The sequence below is a fragment of the Mus musculus genome, chromosome 17 (assembly GCF_000001635.26).
Source record: "Mus musculus strain C57BL/6J chromosome 17, GRCm38.p6 C57BL/6J".
In the NCBI taxonomy this organism is placed as follows: domain Eukaryota; kingdom Metazoa; phylum Chordata; class Mammalia; order Rodentia; family Muridae; genus Mus; species Mus musculus.
Window position 1 is genome coordinate 85156560 of NC_000083.6, and position 12003 is coordinate 85168562.

General features: G+C 41.6%; 1 protein-coding gene and 1 long non-coding RNA gene across 5 annotated transcripts in view; both read left to right on the forward strand.

Annotated features, from left to right (window-relative positions):
- Camkmt (calmodulin-lysine N-methyltransferase) overlaps positions 1-12003 on the forward strand; it is a 368029-nt gene that overhangs the window by 65999 nt on the left and 290027 nt on the right. The window lies entirely within an intron of this gene.
- Positions 1497-7402, forward strand: Gm36826. The gene is made up of 3 exons (XR_877067.3): positions 1497-3682; positions 4331-4427; positions 5479-7402. It is a non-coding gene; the product is annotated as a predicted gene, 36826 (long non-coding RNA).

Sequence of the window (12003 nt, forward strand, 5' to 3'; positions counted from 1 at the left end):
CCCAAACAAGAAAAATAAGAAAGATTACTATGTTTTATTATTGTGTACATTGTGGAGCTTACAGCAGTTTTCTTAAGTTTTACATCCTTCTGGGGTCTTTTGGTTGATTTTATTCCTGTGAAGTTGGAACTCCAGGGTTGGCGCCCTGCTTGCTCCTTTCCTTACTGTAAAGCTATCTAAGTATATCACTTCTATTTAAGATAGGTTTCAAGAGAACTTGCCACAAAATAAATCATTTGTGGGAGAGGGAAAGGGGGAGATAGAAAAAGGAGACAACAGTGGACTGTGGGAAATTAAGGGCCTGTCTGCTGATAAGAGAAAGAACAGATTTTTTAAAAGTTCTTAAATAGGTTTGTTAAGAGACTGTTGCTCCCCGTCCCCCGCCCCGAAGTCTGTCCCCCATGGCTTAAGGGGTTTTCCCTGTAATACACAAATCAGCATCCAGTTTATCCGTGGCAGCATCTGGTGTTAGCCTGCACCTGTTGGGATTTTTCTCTTGTGATAGAAAGGGACAAACGACTGCCATATCTCACATTGCTAACCAGTATGAGGAGTCACACAGTCCTTATGGGTTAAGGGTGTAGGAACCGATTGCCACTTGTCCCCAAGAGTTCCCCTGTTGCTATTGTAGGAATACATACAAGATGACTTATACACAAGAAGAGAAAGATAACAGAATGCTCCATCTCTGTGTGAAAGAAGGGAAGCCATGGAAAGGGAGAGTGTTTATGGCTGACTGTGGGTAGGGAGTCCTACAGGACCAGCGTGAGAATATGGCAGCATTGTCCTTCAAGGCTGGGACTCTCACGCTTTCTGGTAAGTATGATGTCTCAAAATGGCTGCCAGCGTTCCAAACACTGTGACAAGTAGGAGTTCTTTTCCTGGTCTCCTACCCACAGCAGGATGAGCTCTGCCTTCTGGTGGTGACGTCCTTAGCTGTGGTCATATGCCTGCTTCTGAGCCTTTGATTCTGTAAACTTGGTGGACAGACTTTTGAATGTACAGGTTAATTCCTTTTACCCTTCCTTGTTTCTCCCATCATACCTTCGTCTCATTTTTAATTAAAAAAAAGTTATTTTTTAGTTAGTATATATTTCATGGCATAGCGGTTAAAGATTTGGTTCATGTATGGAGATTTCTGAAAAAATTAAAACAAGAAGCATCATGCTTAAGTTTGTTATTTGTCACTTTTAGACTCATTTACGTTTGACTAGAGATAGCCAAAGTTGTGCAAATATGTGTGGACATATTTCTAAGGCCTGAATATAAGTTTATATCTAAAATTGAACTCAGTTAGATTTTTTTCTTTCAAGATTGATTTATGTATGTATGTATGTATGTATTTATTTATTTAATGTATGTGAATACACTGCTGCTGTCTTCAGACAGCACCAGAAGAGGGCATCAGATCTCATTTGCAGATGGTTGTGAGCCACCATGTGGTTGCTGGGAATTGAACTCAGGACCTCTGGAAGAGCAGTCAGTGCTCTTAACCGCTGAGCCATCTCTCCAGCCCGAACTCAGTTATTTTAAAACAATAAAACTACATGCTTAGTGATAAAAAGTTTTTATTTAGTCATTTTTATTTAATTTTTTTTTTAAAAAAGCTCTTCGTCTTCTGTAGTCACTGAATACAGATGCAATTTAATGAAATAAAAACTTAAGGCAAGGCAGCCTTAAGTTTTGTCTCATTTAAATGACATTTGACTCAGTTTTCTGAAACCGGGATACTATATGTGTGACTACAGATGGAACTCTCAGCAGCTTTGGGTCTCTCTGTTCTCACACTGGCCTTGGCAGAGGGCGGTGTGTCCTGTCAGGTGGTAGGGGAGGGCACGTGGCTCCTCCCTCTGTGAGTTGCCTGCTAGCTCCTAGCTAAGGCCTTGACTGGCTTTTCTTTGTCTCCAGCGCTCCCTTTTGATACCTGAAGTGAGAAGCTGCTCCTTTGAGTTGTGATTTTTGCCTAACTGACCAGATTGTTGAATGACTGTAGCCAGTTTGTGTGTGTGTGTGTGTGTGTGTGTGTGTGTGTGTGTGTGTGTGAAAACTCAAGAGGCCATCCAGGAAGGCTATTCGTCCTTCTCGTTTGTGTAGTTGGGAAACTTCAGCAGTTTCATGAAAGCTCTCCTTCCTCTTTTTATATCAAGCTCTTTCCCGGGAAAATGGCAGATACCTAAACTGCTAATTTCCTGTTTATATTTGCATATACTAACCTAGGATCTCAAGAGAAAATAGGACAGTGGGATGTAAAGCCTGATTTGAGGTCAAATCAGCTAGAAAACACGGCAAATAAGTTTACCGTCATCTCCAACTTCAGTAATGTTGTCTCGGGGGCGTCCATGTGCATCGTTAGGTTCTTTTGAACAACAGTACGCCATCTGATGAATTTACATACACAAATACTTCCAATTAACATTTGTTTATTATTTTGCATTTCACTGCTATTTACTACCAGATTTCAAGACAATAGTCAATTCTGTAACCTCTGTTTTGTAAAAACCACTAGTATTTTGGGTCCCTAGCAACCATTTCGTATGTAAATTAGGCATTCTCAGGCTTAATGTACTTCATTTTTATAAAACAAATACATCATTAATCTGATTAAGTTCTTGGATGGGAGAGCCGTCCTCAGATCATTGTGGATCATTTATCGTTGGGCGTGCATCCAAAAGAAAAATTCAAGCACAGTACCGGAGTCGAGGTTCAGGAGAATTGTTGAAATCCCCTAAATGACGTTTCCAAAAGAGCAGAAAGGCACTGCTCACTCTGAATTGCAAGCATCACCCCAAACTTAATGATGCCCTCCCCCTTAGCTCCAACTCAGCCTGATGATGGCACAGGGCCCGGAACTATGATGCTGCAGGTGTGTCAGGGGATGAAGGTGGTCCTCGGGGTCCAGGGGAGATTCCAGCTTTGCTGCCACGACTCAGTCACCATTCAAGTCGCTTCACTGCCCTGGGGATGATTTGGCATGCCTTTAGCTTTTAGACAGGCTTATTACTACTTAAGAACTAAAAAATATTATATCATATATTAAGATTAAATGGTTTATTGATATAGCAGATGGAGCTCTAAAGAAAAACCAGAATGTAGTGTTCTGAGTTCTGCCTTCCATAGTCCAGAGTTTTCGGAGGTTGGGTTTTACCAATGACGCAGGATCCCATAATGCTTTTCTTCACTGCGTGTCTGCCGTGGTGCTCGTCATTCAGCTGTCCTGTGGGGGCGGCTTGTTTATTCCCATGGGACAGTTAACTACACACAGACTCAGAGGGGCTAGCTAGAGCCATTCTAGGAATCAACCTGACTTCTTACCCGAAAGCCTCTTTCCCCTTAGACAGGGGAGGGACAGAACGGGACCTGCTAGGCCGGGATCAGGTTAAAGAGGGACTGGCAGTTTTTTTCTTTTCTTTCTTTCTTTTTTTTTTTTTTCTTCTCCTTACTATAAAAGGTCCAAGAGTAAATATTAAAGGCTCCAAGGACCACATAAAATACTTATTTCCTAGTCTTTTTCTGATTAACAATTTAGTTTTGAGATGTTAGTGTCACCATGTAGCCCAGGCCAGTACCTTATGTAGACAAGGCTGGCTGGGACTGAGGTTATTGTCTTCCCTCTGTCTCAAGTTCTGAGGAACAGGCATGTGCTACCTACCCGTGCAATCTGATTGTCAACAAATCTTCAAAGGTAATAAAAACCCTTCTGAGCCTGAGGACAGGCTGACGGGGGGTGGGGGGGTGGGGGGGGTGGGGTGGGGGTGGGTTTGTCTTTAGTTGCCAACCTTTCAGGGCAGTACCAGTAAATCTTGGGGCTATGTCATTATATAGTAAACAATGAAAATAACTTATACCCATAATAATGACCTTATATCCAGAAAAAAATAATGATTTTAAAAAATAGATTTATTTTATATATGTGAGTACATTGTAGCTCTCTTCTGACACACCAGAAGAGGGCTTTGGATCTCATTACACATGGTTGTGAGCCACCATGTGGTTGCTGGGAATTGAACTCAGGACCTCTGGAAGAGCAGTCAGTGCTCTTAACCGCTGAGCCATCTCTCCAGCCCAGTGATACTCATTTAAAGAAGGCATAAAGTATCATGTCCTAGATCTTTAACAAATAAATCAACATAAACTTTTGATACTTATAGTGGTGTTCTGTTCTAGACACCTGTAAGATTCAAGTTTTGAAATCCTTCATTTCATAATTCATACAATGAAAGGTTATTTTACAAGTGGATTTTATGAACCATTTTATGTTCATAAGTGTTTAGTGTGGTTTTGCAGGAGGAGCTAATGATCCAATCTGTGCTGAGAGATGTTTTCTCTCTAGCCGCGGGGCGGAGGGTGCGCTGCAGTTGTCCTCCCATCCAGGACACAGAGATGGAATTCCGGAAAGGGGAATTTGAAGACTCCTCTGCAGACGTCAGGTGTGTGAGGGCGGGGTCTGTAGCTCTGCAGCAATGCCCCTGTCCAACGAGTGTGAGGCAGTGGGTTCAATTGACAGCACCACAGATGGGAAGATGGATAGATGGATGGATGGATGGATGGATGGATGGATGGATGATAGATAGAGAGATAGATAGGTAGATAGATAGATAGATAGATAGATAGATGGATAGGTAGAAGAGATACTGATTAGTAGTAGTAGTTTGGTTAAATATAGGTTAAACAAGGTCTGTGTTCAGTGTGATCGAATTGTTGGTAGCACCCAGTCACTGTTTCCAGTATTCTGTGGCACCCAACTGAGTTTTATGATGATTTTTTTTTATGATGTTAATCTTTTGGAACTTTTTTTTGTTGTTGTTTTTTTGAGACAGGGTTTCTCTGTATAGCCCTGGCTGTCTTGGAACTCACTTTGTAGACCAGGCTGGCCTCGAACTCAGAAATCCGCCTGCCTCTGCCACCCGAGTGCTGGGATTAAAGGCGTGTGCCACCAGTGCCCAGCCATTTTGGAACATTTAAAAAAATTTTTTTATTTATTTTCTGTACATGAGTACACAGTAGCTGTCTTCAGACACACCAGAAGAGGGCATCAGATCCCATTACAGATGGTTGTGAGCCACCATGTGGTTGCTGGGAATTGAACTCAGGCCCTCTGGAAGAGCAGTGAGTGTTCTTAACCGCTGAGCCATCTCTCCAGCCCCCTTTTGAAACATTTTTTTTAAAGATTTATTTATTTATTATGTAAGTACACTGTAGCTGTCTTCAGACACTCCAGAAGAGGGTGACCCCTCTCCTCTTCTGGATCTCGTTATGGATGGTTGTGAGCCACCATGTGGTTGCTGGGATTTGAACTCAGGACCTTCGGAAGAGCAGTCAGTGCTCTTAACCGCTGAGCCATCTCTCCAGCCCCTTTTGAAACATTTTAACATTTATTTTACAGCATTTATGTAGCAATAATTTAAAAACTTTTCAAGAATAGACTCCCATTTGGAATTTTCAAGCTCATTCATCATTGTCTGCATCTTGTTACGCTAGGAAAATGACTGACAGGTGGAAATGCACAAATGCTGACTGTGTATGTGTAGCTCAGCATGCGATGTGCAACCCTGAAGAATGAACGAACGAACGAACGAACGAACAAACGAACGAACGGCCTACTTAAACTACCTTTCCCGCTCTCCCACGGTCAGGCGATGCAGTTATGAGGTAATTGAGTAGGACTCAGAGAGCTATGCCTCCTTGTTTCCTACCTTTCCCGCTCTCCCACGGTCAGGCGATGCAGTTATGAGGTAATTGAGTAGGACTCAGAGAGCTATGCCTCCTTGTTTCCTACCTTTCCCGCTCTCCCACGGTCAGGCGATGCAGTTATGAGGTAATTGAGTAGGACTCAGAGAGCTATGCCTCCTTGTTTCCTACCTTTCCCGCTCTCGCACGGTCAGGCGATGCAGTTATGAGGTAATTGAGTAGGACTCAGAGAGCTATGCCTCCTTGTTTCTAGTTTTGCTGACCTCTGGGACTTTCTTTTTAGGTCAGTTCCTTTAGGGTCACAGGGCAGAGGTCATCTCCATCAGAAAGGGGCTTAGGAACAGAGCACACTTACTTTATCCTTTTACCATGTTTGTCTAACCGGAAGTTCCTGGAGTCAAGTGATCCCTCAGCCTCTGGTCTCCTGAGTAACTGAGACTGAAGTTGTGTGTCACAGTCTCTTAAGTAGCGCATTCATTCCCTTCCCCTCGCTGCCCTCCCCTCCCTTTCTGTCCCCTCCCCTTCCCTCTTCTTTCTTTGTTGATTTTTGAGATAGACTGTCTTTATAGTCTAGGATGGCCTTGAACTTTGCCAGCCCATCCTAGGCATTCCCGTTCATGTTCCACAGATGTACCCTCACTCTCACCATTCTGTGCTATGGTTGCTGATTTTAAGCCACAAAACCTTTGTCCCTTGTTTTTTCTCATTAACCATTTTTTTTTAAATGGCATTATTTTTCCAACGAACTCCTTTTAAGTTGGAGGGGTCAGAATTCTCCCTTTATAGCTGTATTGATATTTCTGCTTTTTCTCAAAATAGCTTGTGTTACATCAGCCCTTCTGCCTGAATTCCACACCTTGAGAGAGGAATGTGCGCATTCAGTGCTGTGCCTGTCCCCACCCAGGTTACGCCCTACCCTGTCTTTGTCCCAGCTCCACTTTCTTGGTAACTTTTCCTGCTCACTTGCTGTCTGTTTAAATGTCAGAACACTTTCCCTGTGACTCAGTACATATTTATATTCCAGTCTCTTTTTCTGTTTGAGACGTCTTCATGCTCTTCATGGCTTTTGATTTGACTTGCTAGAAAATAGTTATCCTTTGCCCACATCATGAGTTTTCAGGATTATAAAACTCTTTGACCTTTAAACTATGACTAACAATCTGCTGCAATCATTGCTGGTAGGTGAGAAGATGCAGACTAAACTGTGAGTGAGCTACAAGATCAGAGTGCTGACTCTCTGGCCTGAATCTTCACCATTCTCATCGAGAGAGTAGCTCTCGTTGCCAAGGCCGTGGATCTTAATTTACTTGGTATTGTGTTGTATTCTAGCATGTTCTAGGACAAGAATATCCTCCTTCCTTCCTCTCTCTCTCTCTCTTTCTCTCTCTCTCTCTTTCTTTCCTTTCTTGAAGGTTTCTCTGTATAACCAGGTTGGCCTCGAACTCAGAGATCCAACCAGCCTGTGGTCCCCACAAGTGCTGGGATTAAAGGTGTGCAGCACCACTGCCCAGCTAAATATAGTGTTTTATGGAGTCATCAAATATACATGCTTAACTGTATAAAAAAAGCAGTTATAATTTCTTAACCCAATACAGAATAAGTAATACCCTTTAATTTGTTGAGTTTTTCTCCTGCTTCCCCCATATCTCTGTATCTATCATCTATTTTTATCTATCTATCTATCTATCTATCTATCTATCTATCTATCTATCTATCTATCCATCTCTCTATCATCTATGTATCTATCATCTATCTGTCTTATCTATTTTTAATCTATCATCTATGTATCTATCACCTATGTATCTATATATCTATGTATTTATGTATCTATGTATGTATGTATCTATCATCTATCTTATCTATTTATAATCTATCATCTAAATATCTATCATCTATGTATCTATCATCTATCACCTATCTATGTATCTATGCATCTGTGTATCTATCTATCCATCTATATCTATATATCATCTATCAAACATCTATTTATCTAATATCTATCTATCTATCTATCTATCTACCTATCTATTGCTTTATCTATCTAACATCTATCTATCTATCTATCAATTAACCATCTGTGTCTGTATCATCTCTATATATCTATAGACAAGAAGGTTTCAGTTTTCTGCTGTATCCCTCTGTCGATATCAATTAGTGAGTGCTTCTGTAGAAGGTGATTTGAAGACTTGGAACTACAAATCAGTCTGATAATTGGGTTCTATCTTTTCTATTTTGAGCCACAGTGTTCTGAGTATTTTGACACAGGAGCTTTTATACTTGAAATAATATAAAAGCAAGAGAATATTCTCTTTCATCTGCATTTCTGAGACTTAAGCTACATTTTTTCCCTTTTCTTTCCTTCAGTGTCTACTGTGTGCAGGTAACACAGGAGTGATGCAGAAGAGGCTGCCCCTCCGTAGTCCTTAAGAGAAACATCTGCTCCCTTGGTGAATGGGCATGCTGGTAGCAGCTTGGGAGATAAATCAATCTGGCCCAGTGGTTTAACTTTTCCTAAGTGAGCTTCCACCTAAGAGAAGGAACTGTACAGATGCAGGGAGGAGAAAGCTGTGTGGCTGGGCCCTGCCACCGGCCCTGTCAACATCCTCAGAGGCCAGACGGAAAGAGGGGCTCATCAGGCTCAGAGACATCAGATGGAATACCCCATAGAGCTTGCTTGCTCTGTCACTGTCTCTGTCTCTGTCCCTCTGTCTGTCTTTTTCTTTCTCTCTCTGTATGCATGCGTAAAGTAAAACTACATACATAAAACCAAAATGTACATGTGCATATGAAGCAAGATAAAATGCATATCATTTTACATCTGCTTATTGTATGTTGATGAAGGTTGATGAAGTCTTTTCACAAAACGGCCTCGGAGCCGTGTCTTCCCCACGCCCCTTGACCAGCTCGAAGCTTTCGATGCTTCCTTGCACCGTAGCGCAATGTCAGCCTCCGTCTCCAGGTTGTCTCAGAATTCTCTGGCAAACTTCTGCCAGCTTCAGAGTATAACTGAGACCTTCCCTTCCTGCTGAAGCCTCCTCCCCTTGTATTATAGCATTTGGGGCACCCAGTTATTCTTGATGTCAGCCATGCCTCCGTCTGCTGGAACTGGGGTGGTTTTTACATCGCTAACATCTGGCGTGAATCTCTTCTTCTGGGAGGTTGTAATAAATGCTTGGATGACTGAAGGAATAAGTGAATGAAAAAAAAATCCCGCCTCGTGTTCAACGCCTGCTTGGGTCCTTCCATCCCACCTCATGTTTGAAGCGTGCTGGGTCCTTCCGGCCCATCTTTTCTTTTGTGCTATTTAATCTTTTTTCTTGTCACACATTTTCCTGTCCCCCTCCAGTAGATGTTAGAGTTCAGGAAATCTGCGTTTGAAGATTTAAAATATAGTGCTTTGAACTCCTTAGAGGAAAAGCTATGAATAAATAATTAGACTCATTTCACATCAAAATCTAAAGTGTGGAAAAAAAAGTTCGTATCATTTGGTGCTTTATTCACGTGTATGGTAATCTGATGGCACATCCATTGTTAACACAGAGCTACACTGAAATATTTTACTCTCGGGGCTTTTCATGTGACAGAAGACGGCTTTTTTGAAAATGAAAAAGCTCCTGTCCCTGGCATGCCAAGTTGAAATTTGTTAGTTTTGAAAAGCGTGGATAAATATAACTGTGTTTTCCTCGGACAGTACTTGAGAAGTTCCCGCCTGCATCAGTGTTGCACATGAGCGCATACGACAGTCCTGCCGACTTTGGGGGGGTGTAAATCAGGGGTGTTGCCGAGGAGCTGCTTAGCGTTTTCCTGAGGGTGAAGTGCTTAGGTTTGGAATTTAATTGCAGGTTTTACGTTTAAGCTGTTCAGTATTATTCTCATAAAGGTTCTATACATTTCGTGCTCTGTAGTTTCACAGGCTTAGTCACCACAGTTGAAAGACATCATCTTCATAATGAAGCCAGAAATGAAAAAAGGTTGATCACGCACGGTGGCTGGCTGGGACGCTGAACAATAGCGTATGACTTCTTCATGTCTATTAAGTTAGACTGTGGGGTGTGTTTATCTTCCTGCAATGATACCGAACTGTAACAAGAAAATGTAACGCTGTGCAGCTCTGCCAGGGGGTGTGCGTCTGTTCTCACTTGGTGTGGATGGTAGGGGCTCTGTACGCTGCCTACTGGGCTCAGTCTAAAGTCATAGAACTGGGCGTGATATTGAAACAAGATACGTAAATAAAAAGTGCAAAGGCTTTCAAGTACCCTCTAAAACTTGTGTTGTTATCTGTCTTCACGGGGCCTGTGTTAGCTCAGGAAGTGTGATGCGCGAGAAAATGCCACTTATAGCTTCTTGGAAGTAAATAAGTGATATGGTCTGGTGGCAGAGCTAAAGGATAGTATGATGCATAGGTGATAGATTTACTCAGCACTTCTGTACACTTCATATGGTTCCGTTCAGTTCTTTGACTGTTAGTGAAATGCTGACTGTGTTCCCAGTGCTCCATCAGATACTGGCAGAGATTTCTAAAGGAGTATGAGATCAAGTCCAGCCCTGAAGAACTTGGCATTCTGGTAGAGACAGAAATGATTCCTTTGAACTGTTAGATGTGTGAGTGACAGTACTGTAAGCTGTCAAGATCGTTTAAACATTGATTCTGTTATTATATGTATCATTCCCGACATGTCACATGAGCACATGATAGGCATACCCTTTATGTCCTTAAGTCACTGCTAGAAACTGACAATTCAAGACCAAGAGTAAAGGCAAGAAGGAGCCTTCTGATGCTTCCCACGCTGCTCTCAACGGGCACCCTTTGTCTGTTCGTGAACAGTGCTTCATTTTCTAGATATGTATCAACCAGCTTGTGATCTGTCACCCCGAGTTATCACGATGTTATCATTCATGTTTCTTATATACTTGCTTCCTTTTTCTAAAATATCAAGAAAGTATTTCCATATGCCTGTTTCTTTTTTCTCTACTTGTCAGGATTTTTCAGTGTGATTACTGACAGGAGACCATAGATACATGTCAAATTTAGCTGGCATGGAGGAATACAAATTGCCCTATTCAAACCCCCTTAGAGCAACTACTAGATCATAGGTTGTTTCCTTATTTACTGTGGGCTACATGCTCTCTGTATTGTTTAACTTTCTCTTCTTGACTGAAGACCTCTTTTCTTTCTGGGGAAAATTGAATTGAAATAGAAATGGTGTACTCACATAGCTAACAGCCACTTCCTAATGTTTTTTCCTAAATAGAAGAACCAGAACTCAAGGTTTATTTACAGCAAGAAAACATTCTCCAGACTCTTGTAGCTCTAGATGCCCTTGTTGACACATTTTGATCAATTAGTTACTAGGGAAAGTCTCTAGATACAGTCTATCAGTTATCTGATGATGTGTGATAAAATATCACAAACCTAATGTCTTAAAACAATAAGCATGTATCATTCCACACAATTTTGAATTACTAACTCATACATACTGTGTTGTGCAGTTTTGGGGCTTTGGCTTTCTAATGGGCTCACAGTCAAGATATTAGGAGACCTTGTAGTTATCTTAAAGACTCACGAGGAGAATCTTTAAACATGACCTGCTATTGTCTCCCTTAAATAAGTTTCATAATACTAATGGTAATGGTTTCCCCAGGCAGGCGCAGGTGTTGTATGCAAAGCACTATTACATGGCTTTGGCTACTGTGAACTTCAAGATGCAGAATAGAATTAGTTTATGTTGATAGCATCATTCATTGGTTTCTCCAATTAAAAAAAAATGTTGGCCTGGGCAATGGTGGCACACGCCTTTAATCCCAGCACCTGGGAGGCAGAGGCAGGTGGATTTCTGAGTTCAAGGCCAGCCTGGTCTACAGAGTGAGTTTCAGGACAGCCAGGGCTTCACAGAGAAACCCTGTCTCAAAACAAACAAAAAGTGTTGGAATAATTTGAATTCTCCATCACTCTTACAACATGCTTTCTTTTATAAAACTATAAAACTTTTGTGATTACCCCCTATCTTAGTTAGGCTTTAATTGCTGTGAAGAGGCACCATGACCAAGGCAACTCTTTTAAATATGTTTTTTAAATATTTATTTATTTATTTATTATATGTAAGCACATTGTAGCTGTCTTCAGACACTCCAAAAGAGAACATCAGATTTCGTTATGGATGGTTGTGAGCCACCACGTGTTTGCTGGGATTTGAACTCAGGACCTATGGAAGAGCAGTCGGCGCTCTTAACTGCTGAGCCATCTAACCAGTCCCCCCCCCCCACCCTAAGGCAACTCTTATAAAAGAAAACATTAATTGGGGATGGCTTACAGTT